This window comes from Myotis lucifugus, unplaced genomic scaffold (assembly GCF_000147115.1).
Source record: "Myotis lucifugus unplaced genomic scaffold, Myoluc2.0 scaffold_23, whole genome shotgun sequence".
In the NCBI taxonomy this organism is placed as follows: domain Eukaryota; kingdom Metazoa; phylum Chordata; class Mammalia; order Chiroptera; family Vespertilionidae; genus Myotis; species Myotis lucifugus.
In genome coordinates this window covers 8,377,261-8,394,243 of record NW_005871071.1, presented here as the reverse complement: position 1 = coordinate 8,394,243, position 16,983 = coordinate 8,377,261, and the positions used below count along the sequence as shown (strand labels likewise).

General features: G+C 45.4%; 1 pseudogene; it reads left to right on the top strand.

Annotated features, from left to right (window-relative positions):
• Window positions 1-15,013: 15,013 nt before the first annotated feature.
• LOC102432180 lies at window positions 15,014-16,317 on the top strand (annotated as a pseudogene).
• The last annotated feature ends 666 nt before the right edge of the window (window positions 16,318-16,983 follow it).

The following is a 16,983-nucleotide window of genomic DNA, read 5'->3' as shown; positions in this document are numbered from 1 at the left end:
GGTGTCGAGCGGCCGCCGGCTCCCGCCGCCTCTCGCCGCGCCCGGGGCTGCTCCGCGGCCGCCGCTGCGCCCTCACGCGCGCCGCGCCGCCGGGGTCCCGCTCTCCCGCCGCCCGTCCGCGGGGCCGGGCTCCTCCCGCCTTCTCCAGGCGCTGCTCCCACTTCGGGCGGCCCGTGCCAGCTGCAACAGACAAATCGCCCGGGCGGGGAGTCATTCAGGGCATCGGGATGCTGCAGCTTCGCGGTCCCCATTCCCCAGCCCAGCCCGCGCGCCGCCTGCGCGTGGCGCACTTATTTTGGGTAAGTGAGGACCGTTTGGTCCACAGCTGGCTGAAAAGCCCAGGCCCCCGGCAGGAGTGGCTCCGGCCAACCCCACGGCCTCCCGGGCGCCGCCTGGAAAGCGCGCCGCAAAGTACCCAGGTCCGGAGAGGTCCCTGCGCCCGGGGGCCAGTTCGCTGGGTTTCTTTTTTCATGGCACGGATTGCGCGCGTCGCGCGCTCGGAACGCCCAGCTCCCCAGCCTGTCCCCTCCGCCAAGCCGCGGGGCTAGAAGCCCGCCGCGCCGTCCGAGGCCGGCTGCGGGCGCTGCCACCGCCCCCCGAGCATCTGACTCGGAGCCGGGCACCGGGAGACCCGGGCCGGGAAGCTGTCAGGCAGAAGGGGGCCAGCACCAGCTGTGGACGTCCTGGGACAGCCCCTCACCCCCATCCCCGTCCTCGCCGCGGCGCCAACGCAAAAGCCTCGGTGGCTGGAGCTCCAGCCCCGGTGGCCGCCCCTCCAGCCCCGGTAGCCGCCCGACCCCTGCCGGGACCCCGGCTGCACCCACTGGGAAAACGGCGGCTCCGGCTCCCGAGGAGGCGGCGGCTGTCCCTCGGTCCTGGCCGCAGCAGCCGCTGCCCCGCTCCGCCCGCAGCTGTTCCAGCTGTGGCCGCCTGTCCGCCCGTGGCACCCACAGTCTCTGCCGCGGCTCCCGCGCCCCCTCCTTTCCCCACCTCTTCAAGTATCGTCTGCGCAGCGGTTTCTCGCGAGAGAAATACTTTTTTTAAAAAAAGAAAGAAAAAGAAAATGACACCCCCTCCTACATCCCCCTCATCACCACCCCACCCCTCGGCCCCATCCATCCTCCCTTTCCACTCCCCTTTGCCAGCCACCGCCTCGGCGCAGGGGCCTCCCTCGCTCGCGGGATTAGTGCAGTGAGAGGAGGCTGAGGTGATCGGGTCCTGCCCGGCCTGGGATTGTTCGTTTAAGGCTGAGAAGTTGAAGGAATGGGAAGAAGTGGAGCAGCGGTGGAGCCCGCTCTGCGGCTGTGAGGTCAAGACCCAAGATGAGTCTCTCTCGTGATCTGGGAACCCCGGCCCGCGCGGAGAGCTGTGCCACCTGCACCAAGAACGCGCGCTGGAGACAGCGGCCCTGGAGGCCTAGGCGGCCCCGGCGCGAGATGAGACCTGTCCTCGCTGCCTGTGCCTCTTTACAGCGCCTCTTGGGCAGGGAACGGAGCCGGAGCGGCGCCTGCGCTGAGGCCAGGAGCCCGAAGGGTCGTGGGCCTTGGCAGGGACTGATGTGCAGGCGGGGGTCGGGGAGGGGGGCCCAGGCACAGCTCTTCTGAGGCTTGGTTCAAGCCAGCCAGGCTGGATTCAGGATACTCCAGTAGCCTCAGTGTGATTCTGCCCCATAGGCCTGTGCATGTTGAAACCTGGGATTTGGGGTAGGGGCTGTGATGAGATGGTCCTCTTGCCCAGCCCAAAGCTAAGACTGGGCTTCTCCTGGATGACCCTATTTCACCTGCCCCAAACCGCGAGAGCACACACACACACACACACACACACACACACACACTCAGCTGCCTGTCCAGGACAAGCAAAGCACTGTGACTTTGGAGAATATAGTATTTATGGCAATGGCATCTTTATATGTTTAAGGCCCGGTGTTCTCTGCACCCTATAACGATTTAGGAGGTCAGGACATCGCACCCTGGGCCTTGGCCGCTGGAACTGGAGACCCCCAGAAAATCCCCATATATCAGCCGCCACCAGCTGCCAAGCCAGAAATCACAGCTCAGCACAAACAGGAAGCCTGTTGAAGGGGTTTTTTCCTCATTTGCAATAGTTTGTGCCTAGATAATAGGGTATAGGCACCTGGGCAAGTTATTTAACATTTTTCCAATTGCAAGATGGGAATAATAATAATAATAATGTTGACCACACAGGTTGTAATGGTGATGATGAATGAGCCTGCTGATCTGTTGTGACACATGAAGGTGGAGAAGAAACCAAATTGCAAATCCATGAGCCCATTTCAAACCATAGTTCTATAAGTACATGGGGTCTAGTTTAAGGTTTAAAATGCTCTTAGCAGAGTCATAAATTGGAGCCTTGATCACACACCCTTGGCTGAGTCAAGGCTGATCATTCATTCAAGAAGTTATTTGCTGAGCACTGTGTAGCAGTTGGTGCATGGTTGAAACAAGCTCCTTGCAGAGCAAGGCAGAATGTTTCTCTCCAGGCAGTCTACTTGAAATAAATAATGGCCCAATTGTTAAATGCCAAGAGGGAGAAGTACTGGGCGTTTGCTTGGAGGACATATAAAAAGGGGATTTGACTTATGTTGGGGGCTATCAGGGAAAGCTTCCATGAGGAAGTGATGTTTAACTTAACTTCAAACACATGATTAGACTAGACTTAGGGTAGTGGTTCTCAGCCATGGCTATACAGTAGAATGACCTACGAGCTTTAAAAAAGTCTGACACCAGGACCCAACTCCCGATGGTTCTGATTTCTGGAGTGGAACCTTCACTAGGGCATTTCTAAAAGCTCCCTGGGCAGGGAGAGGTAAGGGGGTTGTTCAGGTTGGGAAAAGGGTCTGAGCAGAGGGACCGTGACTCAGGAGAAGCAGGGCTGATGGAACCCTGCCTGCTTTCCCTACACTCCACTAACATGGGAGACACTCTCTACTCTCTCTGAGGAACTCCCACTCAGTGTCATGTTGGACAGCAGCAACTGAACACAACTTTTCTCAGGCTTTTCCCACTAAGCAAAGAGCATATATTGGTGCCTTGCAAGGCCCCCATTCCAGCATTTCTGGATATTTCTATGATTCCTACCTCAACCCTAAACTACCTTCCAGGATTTCACTCTAAGGGGGAAATTTAGATTAAACATTTGCTTCTGCTCTTTGTCCCCATCTTCTCCTCTTTTCTCCTTGGCCTCTTCCTCTAGTAGGGGAAAGACTTTCTGCATCTTCTTTATATGGCATGGGAGCTCTAGCTCAACGGTTGCCAACCAGTGGTCCGCAGACCAGTGGTGGTCCATGAGGTCCAAAAGGTTGGTGACCACTGCTCTAGCCCATATCCTCCTTTCTTTGGGCAATAAGTCTCATGACTTCCACCATTAATTATAATGATAAAAAATCTGCAGGGTAAGGGTGCAAAAACCTGATTACTGAAGGGAAATGCATTTTTAAATACACAAGAAATATTCCCATTATCTAGGCAATCAACATATATTAGAGCAGTGTGCTTCCAGTAACAAAGTTCAGTAACAAATAAAGAAAATCCATGTCTTTGCAATAAGATTTTCTTATGCCAGATGATTCAGAAGCCACCTCTCTTCATACTTACCACAGTTTATAACTCTGTTTGCAAAATAAGTTAATAGGCTAGAATGCCTTTATCCTTCCTCTCCATTTCAAAGAATTTGATCCATTCTAAGAGCATCTGCTCAAATTCCTCCTTGTTCATGAGGAATTTTAGCTCATATGCTCTCTCTTATTCAGACCTTATTGCACTAATTAACTGAATCACTCATTTAATAGTGTATTAGTTGTAATATGTAATTACTAGAGGCCCAGTGCACGAAATTCGTGCATGGGGTGTGTGTGTGTGTGTGTGTGTGTGTGTGTGTCCCAGCCTGACCTGCACCCTCTCCAATCCGGAAGCCCTCAGGGGATGTCCTACTGATGGCTTAGGCCCGCCCCCCGTGGTTCTCTGCTCTCTGCAGGGCCTGCCTGCTCCACACTGCAGCAACTGCCAAGCAGGCCATGCTGGGTGCTGCCTGCAGCCGCACTTGCCTGCTCCCTGGTCGCTGAGGTGATGGCCAAGCAGGCTGTGCTGGGAGCTGCCTGTGGGCAGTGCTTGCCTGCTCCCTGATCGCCGTGGTGATGGCCAAGCAGGCCATGCAGTGCTGGGAGCTGCCTCCTCCCTGCTGTCAGTCTCCACAGAGGCAATAAGGTTAATTTTCATACTCACCCCTGATTGGCTGGTGGGCATCATGAAGGTATGGTCAATTTGCATCTTTCTCTTTTATTAGTGTAGATAGTATGCTTCCTATGTGCCAAGCACTGTTAGGTACTGACAATTGGGATATTTATTATATTGTTATAGTGAAATATATTTTTTTTCTGTAGTGATTGTACTTATTCTCCCCTAGCTGGATTATGGATCCTTAAGGACAAGGTTACATTTCTTATTCAAGGAAACTTGTACAGTGTCCTAAAAACTGTTATATAAAACATAACTAGTTAAATTTTTGTTGTTTGATCAACTGGAATCTTCTGACATTTTAGCTTCCAGACCATTCTCATCACTTTATATCTCCTAAATAGATGTCTCTGTCAGCAAGGGTTCTGTCTACAAGCAGGAAAACTAAGTCTGGACAATTTAAGTCTTTAAAAATTGCTTAAAGTATTATCAGGTCATAAGATGACTCATTGAACCTGACTTTGTGACAAATGGAGAGTAGCTCAGTTCTGAGTAGAAGCAGCAGAAACAAATGGAGAATCTCTTCAGTGTGGTACTGTTTGAGTGAATCCATTCCAACCATTTTGGTCCTTCTGCCACACTTCTCAGGGTTCACAGTCAAAGGCTAGGGTCCAATTGGCCCACAGTTCTGGCCAGGGGAAGATGGAGAAGCCTGATGGATGTCCCAACAAGAAGGCATGCTAGAGGAAAGGAGTTGCTCCATAAAGGACGACCAAAACACTGTTGCCAAAAATTGGGGAATAGATGCTTGTCAGATACACACACAAAAAAAATGTCCAGATGTCCACTACACCATCTCAAGATTCAAGCATTGCCCTGTAAACCCACAGAATAAATATATTATGGTAATTTTAAGCCACTTAATCATTAGGGTAGTCTGTTGTACATGAATAGATAACTAATACAAACTTACAAAGGAAAATACTTCTGCCTCAATTTTATAGATGAATAAACGCACATTCAGAAAAGTTAAGAAACTTGCTCCAATTCATAAAACTAGTACTAGAGGCAGGGCTGGATTCAAAACCATGCCTTTGATACAAGTCAAGGGCACTCTTCATTTCATCACAGCTACCTCATCCATCTGCCACAAAAATCTCAGGCAAGATTGGGTTGATATAGATTGGACCCAGTATCTATAGCACTTCTCTGGTGTGTTCTTGGAAGCTACAAATTCATCTCTTGAGCTTCCTTGCTATGTGAAACTACACCACATCCTATTTGCAAGCTCCATGTATTCTGTGAGGCCGTCACAAAGTCACAGGGACATGAAGGGATCATGACAGCTGCTGAGGTCAATGTCCCTGCCTCTCTGCCTCGGTTTTCCAGTCACATCCCCATCTAGTCTGTGTCCATATTGCGCATCTCACATAGTCTAACCTAGGTGTGTGCATAGTTTTGCGCTCTGCTGAGGGAGAATTTGCTCAACATTTCAGTGTTTACCCTTCACATTTTGCAGATGGGGTTCCTGAGTGAGGTTCGCCTAGCCATTCTTCTGGCAGAAAGCATGCACAACCGTTGAATTATGTTATTGAAATAACTTTCATTACCTCAATCCCCAAAAGCAAACAGATCCTCCCCACCCAAAACAAAAGTTCTGGTTCCCAGACTTTATTTCATTTGTGTTTTCCATGAGTTCTGGGACCCACCCTGGTATTCCCTGTCATTTTTTTTTCTACCAGACATAACAGATACCAGCCCAGCAGCAGAGGGGAATAAAGAGAAGGCCTGGACAGCAAGAAAGGACATAACATTGTATCCATCACAAATTAAAAACACATTTTCTCTCAGCTCCATTCAACAGCATTCAACAAACACCAGCTCTGTGCTCCAGACTCTGGTAGACCCTGCAGAAGCTATCAGAATGTGTCAGCATTGTGTCCTCACGGAGGGAGAAAGCAAGTGTGTATAGCAGAGGTCAGCAAACTTTCTATAAAATGACAAATAATCAATATTTTTGGCTTTGTGGGGCCAGAAGCCAAAGAAAGAAAATTTCCACAAGTGTTTTATTGACAAAATAAAACTTTATCTATGGATGTTGAATTGAAATTTCATATAATTTTCACATGTAACAAATGCTGTTCTTCTTTTGAGGTTTTTTTTCCCCCGACAATTTAAAAATGTAATAACCATTCTTAGCCTGCAGGCCATATAAAAACCGGCAGTGGGGTCAGATTAGCCACATGGACCATACTTTGTCAACCCCTGATGAGTAAGACAAAGGAAAGGATGGAAAATGGCTGGGAGTTAGTCCCCCAAATGGGTGGCACCATGACAGGAGTCCAGAGAGGAGAGAGGTGGGGTGGGCTGGTCCAGTTAGGAAGACTTAATGGAAGAGAAGGGATTTGAGCCTTGAAGGGAGGGTAGGATTTGGCTGCACAGAACAGTCTGGGGAGAACATTCCAGGCTGAAGCGATGAGCACAAAGCAAAGCACAGTGGGAGGAAAGATCATGGACCAGTGGTGACTGTGACATACTTCTCGCTCTCCAAGGTTTCTGTGACACACCCTGGGCCTGGTGTTTATGAAGGGGATGAGTATTGTGGGCCCGTGGGAACAGGCCTTTAAATGACTACAATCAATCATATTGTATGAATATTTATAATATCCATCACCCAAAACTTGTTGGAAACACTGAGAGATCCACCAGATCCGCAATTCAAAACTGATGGAGGACAAATTAGACTTTATTTTTCTTCATCAGGAGATGTTCCAGGTTTCAATTAGTCACTTCTTTTAAGGAATTTTTGTGGAGAATGAGCTTGTTCTCAGAATCTTAATAATATTCCCATTGTACCAGAAGATGCCACGTGCACTAACCCAAATTTTCATGGCCAATCTGAAAGTCTTAAGTTAGGAGTAACAAATGGCTTTGGTTAGTATATTTTTGTTTGTGTTTTAATATCAATATGAAGTTTCTCTAGAAGTTAGTAATTAGTGGATAACTTTTTAAAATGTTCTTTCTGGCTGACTCTATCTGTTCCCATGATTTCATCTCCTACTCATAAAGGGCTAACTCCCAGATCTGTATCTCCAGTAGATATCTCCCTAAAGCTTCAAATGCAGATGTCCAAATTCCTGCCGAGTGTCCCCACCTAGTCCTCCCACAGTTGGCAGCCTCCAAGATGGCCTGCAATGATCACTGGTCCCCACCTCTTGGTACTCACGCCCTTGAGTTATCCCTTCACTTTGGGTGTGGGCTGGGCCTAGTGACTCACTCCTAGCAGATAGAGTATAGCAGAGGTGATGGGGTATCACTCCTGATATCAAGTTACAAAAAGTCTAGATTCCATCTTGCTTGCCCTTTCTTACTCTCCTCTTGCTCACACTGCTGGAAGCCAGCTGCCATATTCTGAGCTGCCCCAATGGAGAGGTCCTGTGGCTAGGAACTGAGGGAGGTTTCAGGCCAACAGCCAGTGAGGACCTAAGGCTCTCAGTCCAACAGCCCTGGGAGAACTAGGTTCTGCTAACAACCACAGGAGTGAGCTTGCAAGTCTTCAGCTTGGACTGCAACACCTTGATTACATCTGTGAGAATGCTGAGCCCAAGGCACCTCGCTGAGCAGGGCCTGATTGGTGATCCACAGACACTAGGAGGTAAAAAATATGTCAGGGTTGAAGCTGCTAAATTTTGAGGTAATTTATTCCACAAAAAGTTAACTAATGAATCAGCAAATTCCCAAACCTGTTTCTTCCCCTAAGTTCTCTCTTTATGTGCTAGGGCCACCACGCATCCACTCACCTAAGCTGGCAAGAGGATGTTAGCAGTCCTTCATTTGATTTTCTTACATCTACAAAAGCTCAAAAGCTTTTGTATTTTTCAATCGACATGACTTAGTGAGCTGAAATATTGCCCCCTGTGAGTTCCATCTGGAAATTAAGCCACTTATGCAGCATCACATGGCGTAGCTTGAACTTTCTCAATTTCTGCATGATTGTGCAGGCAACAATATGACATCATCCTGGATGTCTTTCCGCAGATAATAAACCCCTGGGAAGTGTCCAGAGTGATAGACTGGAAGAAGGGAGAGTCTGGGAAACTTGAAAACGATGCCCGTAGCTTGAAAAGCAAGCACATTATACGGGGGATAGAACAAGCATGGGATTCAAAGGCTGAGATGTGGGTCCTGGTTGAGGCTTTGCTACTAATTGGCTGTGTCCTTGGCAAGTCATTTACTTCTTTAAGAGTCACTTTCCTCTTCAGCAAAACGAGTGGGTTAGATGTCAGTGGACAGCAGACCCATGGGTGCATTGCTTCAGGGTGAACTGGGAGCTTGTTAAACTTCAGAGTCTTGTCCCTACTTTACCCTATGCTGATTCAGCAGGTCTAAGGTGGGGCTTAGAAATCTGTATTTCTAAAGTGACTAGCCCTAGCTGGTTTGTCTCATTGGATAGAGCATCAGCCCATGGACTGAAGGGTCCCAGGTTTGATTCTGGTCAAGGGGAAATGCTGGGGTTGCAGGCCCAATCTCCAGTAGAGGGCATGGAGGAGGCAGCCAATCAATGATTCTTTCTCATCATTGATGTTTCTATCTCTCCCTCTCCCCTCATCTCTGAAATCAATAAAAATATATTTTAAAAAATAAAGTGACCACCTCTTTGAAGTTTATCTAGGAAATACTGAACTAGACCCTCTCAAAGGATATCTAAATTCTAATACTGTAATTGCCATATAGTTCTTACTATATGCCAATTCTACTTTTCATGTACATTATAAAACAAACAAAAAATATAAAGAATGGATTTGTGTGTGCATATGTGTATGTGCACATGTGTCTGGGTGTTGTTTTGTTGTTGTTTTTCCATTTTGTTCTCTTCCCAAACCCCAATGGATGTCCTTGCATAGTCACTAGCACACATGGCCCTCACTGGGAGACCCGCTGGAGGCCATGACTGGTATACTGGAATTGGGTGAAGAGGGACACAAAGGTTCAGGAATACCAAAGACAAACAGTACTGCTTGGCATTGCATGGATACTGAGAAGTAAAAGTTATTCTTCCAAAAGAACTTACAAACTATATGATAATACGTGTGTGTGTGTGTGTGTGTGTGTGTGTGTACAGAGTTAGGCCTCCTTGTCCCCATCTGACAGCCTATCACAACACAATGTCACATTATATTGGTCTGTTCATGTTGCCATAACAAAATACCAGACACTGGGTGGCTTAGACAACAGATACTTATTTCTCACAGTTCTAGAGACTGGGAAGTCCCAAGATCAAAGTGCTGGCTGATTCAGTTCCTGGTAAAGGCCATTTTCCTGGTGTATAAACAGTGGTTTTCTCACTGTTTCCTCATGTGGAAGAGAACCGGCGATCTCTGGCTTTTCCTCTTCTTATAAAACCACTAATGTCATGGGTACCCCACCCTCATAACTTCATCTAAGCGTAATTACTTCCCAAGGACTCCATCTCCAAATACCATCACTCTTAAGCTTTAGGGCTTCAACATATGGATTTGGAGGGGACACGAACAATCGGTACACAGTACATAAAAAAAGAAACAGAATCTAACTTAATAAGAAAACATCTGTTAAACAATGCAAGTCTCCACTGAAGCCTTCGTGAGGAGGTGGAAGGAGAACTTGTTGCCCCATTGCGCACAGCAAGACTTACTCTGTTGTAAAAACTCTCCCTCAGACACTTTTTTCCCTCTCTCCAAATGTCTCAGATCAACCACTTCACCTGCCCTCAGTCTGGTTCTCTTGTACCCCTCCCCTCCCCTTTCTCCTAGACCAGTGGTCGGCAAACTCATTAGTCAACAGAGCCAAATATCAACAGTACAACGACTGAAATTTCTTTTGAGAGCCAAATTTTTTAAACTTAAACTATATAGGTAGGTACATTGTTATTAACTTCATTAGGGTACTCCTAAGCTGGCCTTTGCTAAAAACGTCCTCAATCTGATTGAGGTATGTTCGCTGAGGTCGACCCCTTCCAACTCTCCCATCCACACTCGTCTTATATACTTGTTTCGTCTATCTTTTGTCACCCGCGCGTGATTTGCGGACGCCACTAGCACTAACCACTGCACAATGAGACAGCTGGCTGACTGGCTCACACAACTCGTGCATGAATCACCCGTCCCCCGCGCTGCGTATCCTGCGGCCCGGCCCGCCTGTGCCACGTCTCCCATTGCCCGACCCACCGACACCCCCGACTTCTTCTAACACCACTTCTTCTAACACCACTTCTTCAAAATAGACTCGCCCAGGCCGAAACCGACTTCTGCGCATGGGCCACGAAGTTTCAGTCGCACTGTCCGTGCGCGCCCGCACGTGGTATTTTGTGGAAGAGCCACACTCAAGGAGCCAAAGAGCCGCATTTGGCTCGCGAGTCACGGTATGCCAACCACTGTCCTAGACTTTTCAGCCTACCCTGCTGGCCCACAAGCCCTTTGTTAGGTAGAGCTTTCCCCCCTTCTCTCAGCTTCTGTTGTGTTTTCCACAGAAGAAAAGCCTGGGATCCACTTTCAGTTGAAGGGTCATAGCTATGTCTAACATACTTTTAACCCTGTACACTAAGAAAATGGAACCAATACTATAAGGCAGTACATGCTTAAATACTAACTAGAGAGAACATTGGACTTCTAGATGCTTAGAGGAGAAAAAGATATCTCTATTCCAGAGAAGTCATAGAGAAGAGAAGAGATAATCTAAAGGTTGAAAACATGGGGAAATGTTTTACAAGCGAAGAGTGGAGCCCTCCTCTCCAATGGGATGAGGAACTATTGTAAAAGGAAGGCCAAAGACAGGCAATTCTACCACCTGTTTAGCAGGTAGACAAAACCAGTGGGCTGTATAGAGGGAAAGAAGATAAGACAAGATTGGAAAGTGGGTTGGGGCCAGAACATTGAGGACTGTATGGAAATATACCTCATTAAAGAATTTAGAGCATGGGAGTGGCATGATTTTGAAAATTAATGTTTTGTCACCATGCTTCAGGGACTAAGGAACAAAATCCTTTAAGAAAGGAGGTCAGGAAGCTTGTTTAGCCTCTGGATCTTGGTGATGGGCGTGTGCTCCGGGGATGTGGCATGAAACAGAATAGAAAAATTACTGCATGAGGTCATGGTAGGACAATCATGGCTGGGGGAAGCCAAAGATGACAAGGAGATGTGAAACTAGTTGGATGGGGTATGAGCAGAAATGAGGAATGAAGGAGGAAATTGGGATGTGGGAGGGAGAAGATGTCAAGTTGATGCTTATTCTATGTGGCAATTCTGAAGGCAGCTCAGCCAAGGGGAGTAGCCAGTAGGCAAAGGAGATGCAGAGGGCTGCTTTGGGGCAGTTGGGATTTAGATTTGTCAGCATCTGTAAGATATTATATTCACCAACTAATTAAAATTGCATTTTTCTCATAGTTTAGAGTTTTGATTCCTAATAAAAGTTCAAATCAACCTGGAAGAGATGGATAACCCTTTTGTTAACCAGCATTTGTTCTTTTTTCAGATATATTCTTGGGAAGAGATTCTGAAGGCAAGCAGGGTAGGAATTTTGAATAATTAAAGAGGCAAGGAGGGACACCTTATAAATACCAGAAGTGGACTCTGTTCCCAGCAAACACCAGGAGAAAGAAAGACCTGCACATCTCCAGTGGGAATGGTGGTTGGAATTCTGCGGGATGATTAAGACATTACATTCATGGATCTCATTCACTTCTGGATGATCTGTGAATGATAAAAACAATTGCATGTGCATAATCAATTTAAAAAGCTATGAAAATGTTTGTATTCTTTTAAGAGAGAAGGCTTTGCTTCAAACTTGTCTACAGTACACAATAACAAATTTACATTGCCAGAGTTAAATTTGAAACTCTGGACTTAAGATTTAAGAATAAATTATAATTACTTTCTCAGTCAGGAACCTAGAGGTATATTCCTAGTGCTGATTTTAAACCAAAATTCTTTCACCTGAGGCTCCAGGCCAGTAGCTTCCAACTTTTTACCATAAAGGCTTCCTTTATTAATTTTCACCAGAGACTTGTGCTTTAAAATATTTTATTCTATATTTATTAAGTAAATTGAGTATCCATTTTCATTAGTCTAGGTGCTCATCAGCATGAGATAATTAGAATGTAAAGTACATATAGTTAGTTGGGCAGTCATCACTGTTTCTAGGATTACATTATGGCTTTCCTAGGCCCCTAGAAACTAAGGGAAGCCAAATTGTGGGTACTATTTAGGGACCTTTCTCTGCCCCTGGTCCTCACCAAGCCAAATTCCATATTACCTCTGCTGATCTCTTGCTATTCAACACCCTGCTTTTGCTCAAATTTTATCTCACACTCAAAATGTGTTTTTTCTTCCAAAGTGGATAATGCCATTCTCTGCTAAGATCTCTTCTAGGCTCATGTACCCATCCACCAGTTGCTGGTAATGTTAACTGCTAACAGCTATGTCCCTAAGTGAACATTGCCCTTGACCAAAGGGAGCAGCCTAATCCATGGTGACAGCCTCTCCTGGGGCATGGTATAATATTTTTTACATTCCTAAAAGCCTGCTATGGATAACACGAGTTCTACACTGCTCAAGATAAAAGTAGAGGAAGCTCAAATCACCAATATCAGGAATAAAAGAGTGAACCTTATTAAAAACCCTATAGACATTAAAAGGTTAAGAAAATATTATGAATAAATTTATTCCCCTTAGATTTGGCAATGTAAATTAAATGGAAGCTTTTCTTGAAATGCATAAATTACCAAACTGATATAAAAATAATAGAAAAGTTGAAGAGACTTCATAGCAATTAAAGAAATTAAATTCATAATTTAAAATATTTCCACAAAGAAAACACCAAGTACAAATAGCTTCACAGATATATTTTATCAAACATTTATAAAATAAATATTAACAATCCTGTAAAAACTCATTCAGAAAGTAGAAGAGAAACAAACAATTCCCTATTCATTTCATGAGCTCATCATCCTCCTGATACAAAACCAGACAAAGACATTAAAAGAAAAGAAAAGGGCCCTAACCGGTTTGGCTCAGTGGATAGAGCGTCAGCCTGCGGAGTGAAGGGTCCCAGGTTTGATTCCGGTCAAGGGCATGTACCTTGGTTGAGGGCACATCACCAGCAGGGGGTGTGCAGGAGGCAGCTGATCGATGTTTCTCTCTCATCGATGTTTCTAACTTTCTATTCCTCTCCCTTCCTCTCTGTAAAAAAATCAATAAAATATATTAAAAAGAAAAGAAAAGGCAGGTCCATATCCTTTAAAAATATGGGGGCAATAATCTTAAACAAAATTTTAGCAAATTAAACCAAGAAATATATAGAAAGAAAAATGAAACATGAACAAATGGAATTTATTCCAGAGTATAAGGTTGGTTTAACATTTAAAAGTCAATGTAACTCACCATATTATCACGTTAAAAGAGAATCCCCATATGATCATCTCAAAAGATGCAGAAAAACCATTTGGCAAAATTTAACCCCAAATTATCCTATCTAATAAAAAGGGAATATGCTAATTGACCCTCACACTGTCACAAAGATGGCGGTGCCCACAGCCCATAAGGAGGGAATATGCTAATTGACTGCCACACCCTCAAAGATGGCAGCACCCACAGCCACAAGATGGCCAGCAGGGGAGGGCAGTTGGTGCCCTCAAAGATGGTGGCACCCACAGCCACAAGATGGCCAGCAGGGGAGGGCAGTTGGGGGCAACCATGCCCTCAAAGATGGTGGCACCCACAGCCACAAGATGGCCAGCAGGGGAGGGCAGTTGGGGGCAACCAGGCCTGCAGGGGAGGGCAGTTAGGGGCAACCAGGCTGGCAGGGGAGGGAAGTTGGGGGTGATCACTGTGTACTAGAGGAATTAATTTATTTTATTGATAAGTAGCCCTTGAAACAGGGATGGTCCTGTAGACAATACATTTACACAAATTTGAAATCTGAAACTTCCAAGAGCAATAACATCCTGAAGTTCTAAGGAATATATAACAGAAATCCCTAGGGGTAACCTCCATCCCAGAGGCCACATATTCCATTCCTTGATCCATCTGTATAAGCTGTTAGTGGTGAGATATATGGCATACCGCAGCTGAAAATGGACAAGAAATAAACTGTGTATCTTGGGATATGCATACTTCATGGATACCAGAACATAATGTTCTTTTCATATCACCTCAACTTTGTTGGCTGCTGCTCAGGAACCAGGAAGTAAATGAACATGAAAAAAAAACCCACTATTTTTCATATGTAGAAGCATGAGCCTCAAGAGAATGAAAAGACAAGCCACAGACTGGGAGAATATATTTGCAAAAGATATCTGATAAATGATTACTATCCAAAATATAAAAAAACTCTCAAACTTATATAGTAAGAAAAGGTATATGTCCAATTTAAAACATGGACAAAAGTCTTGAACAGATATCTCACCAAAGAAAAGATACTGATGGCTAACAATCATATAAAAAGATGCTCTGCATCATATGTTATTAGGGAGTTGCAAGGTAAAACCTTAAATGTTCTTACAAGTGAGAGTAACCAGTCTGAAAAGGTTACATACTGTATGATTCCAACTATATGACATTCTGGAAAAGACAAAACTATGGAGACAGTTAAAATATGACTGATTGGTTCTTTGTTCTGTCCCTGGTGTGGGGGTCTGTGACAGTGTTCAGTGGGGCCTGGTCCGTGTCTGGACCCCCCAAGTTTTCCGTCCCTGCCTCCAGGCATTGGCATCAACTAAAGTCAGAATCTCCAAGAGCTCCCAGTAATTGCTGCCGAGAGATAACTACAAAGAAGGTGGGAAAGAATACAGCAGTGCTCCCTCTATCTCATTCAGAAATCCTATTTCCTACTGAGTCTGCAAATAGGAGACAAGAGACAGGAGCTTCTGGCCTTACCCATGGAAACTCAGGCTGATCATGCATCTCAGGAACCTCAGTCCCTGCTTGAGAGTGGTCTTCCTTCCTCAAAGTTCCCACATTTTCCAACAAGGACAGACTGGGGGTTGAGATGCTGGTAGCTGCACTCCTAAAGGCCAAGTCTCAGGAGTTGGTGACATTTGAGGATGTGGCTGTATAATTTATCTGGAAGGAGTGGAGAGTTTGGAGCCTGCTCAAAGGGATCTCTATAGAGATGTATACTGGAGAATTATGGGAATGTATTCTCATTGGATGGTGAGACCAGAACTGAGCATGACCAAGAAATTTCTGAAGATACAGAATCAGATGGGGTGCTATTGGGAAGATTCCAAAAGGATATTTCTCAGGGTCTTAAGTTTGGAGAAGCCTATGAAAAAGTAGTCAGTCTCAAGAGACAGCTGGGGAACTCTTCTGGAGAAAAACTGCATAGGAAGATACAAGATTTTGGTCAAGTGACAGTTGAAGAAAAGCTAACCCCCATGATAGAGAGAAGTGAGAAATATAATGATTTGGGGAACAGCTTTACTGTGAGTTCCAACCTTATTTCACATCAGAGACTTCCTGTGGGAGACAGACCCCATAAGTGTGATGAATGTAGCAAGGGCTTTAATCAAACTTCAGACCTTATTCAACATCAGAGAATTCACACTGGGGGAAAACCCTGTGAATGTAGGGAATGTGGGAAGGCTTTCAGCCAGAGCTCACATCTGATTCAGCATCAGAGAATCCACACTGGAGAGAAACCTTATGAATGTAATGATTGTGGGAAGACCTTCAGTTGTAGCTCTTCTCTCATTCTACATAGAAGGATCCACACTGGAAAGAAACCTTATGAATGTAACGAGTATGGGGAAACCTTTAGCTGGAGCTCCACCCTTACTCATCATCAGAGAATCCACACTGGAGAAAAACCGTATGCTTGTAATGAATGTGGGAAAGCCTTCAGTAGAAGCTCTACCCTCATTCATTACCAGAGAATCCACACTGGAGAGAAGCCCTATGAATGTATGGAATGCGGAGGAAAGTTTAGCTATAGTTCAGGCCTTAATGAGTGTGGGAAAACCTTTAGGTATAGTTCAGCTCTTGTCCACCATCAGAGAATTCACACTGGAGAGAAGCCTTTGAATGTAATGGGAATGAGCAAAAGATCTCTCTGAGTTACTGCTGAATTAAATATCAGAGAGTCTACATGAAAGAGAGCCACACACCTGATTTTCTCACTTCCTCTGAGTCTGAAGACCCCCTAACTATAAAAGTATGAACAACTTAGGATGTGTCCCTTCTGATGCAAATCTTTCACTTTAGAGAATGGGGATAATTGGGCAAATCATCCTGGCACAGTGATTAGCAACCTGGTCAGTTTCCCTAGGAACAATACCAGCCTTAAAAAATTAGGAGGCAAGCAGCAGATTAAGTGCTGGAAATAGAGGGAAGCTCTGGGACCAATCACCTTCCATTATGGAAGGGAGTTTGCACTAGACCAGAGTTCTCATACCAAGGGAGCCTTTCTTACCAAGGTGGGGGTGGAAGCACAGAAGGAGTAAAATTCTAAGGATTCCTCTAGTTGGAGTCAGTATAGTCAGCACAGGTGGCAGTGGAAAGAATGTTCTGGGTCCTGTTACTTGCTAAGAAAGGGAAACGGAATTTCAAATGTGTTGAAGTAACTACAAGCTGTTAAAAAAGAAAGAAAAAAAAGAAAGAGGAAAGGATGCTGTATGTGGAAGTCACTGTTCCTAATCCAGCTTTAAGTTTTGATAAGGAAATAGGGTGATGAGGGATTTGTTATTTGATTTGGGGTGAGGAGTTTCTGAAAGCATTCTGGCAATTTTGGTGGAGAACCCAGGACTAATTGGGAAATA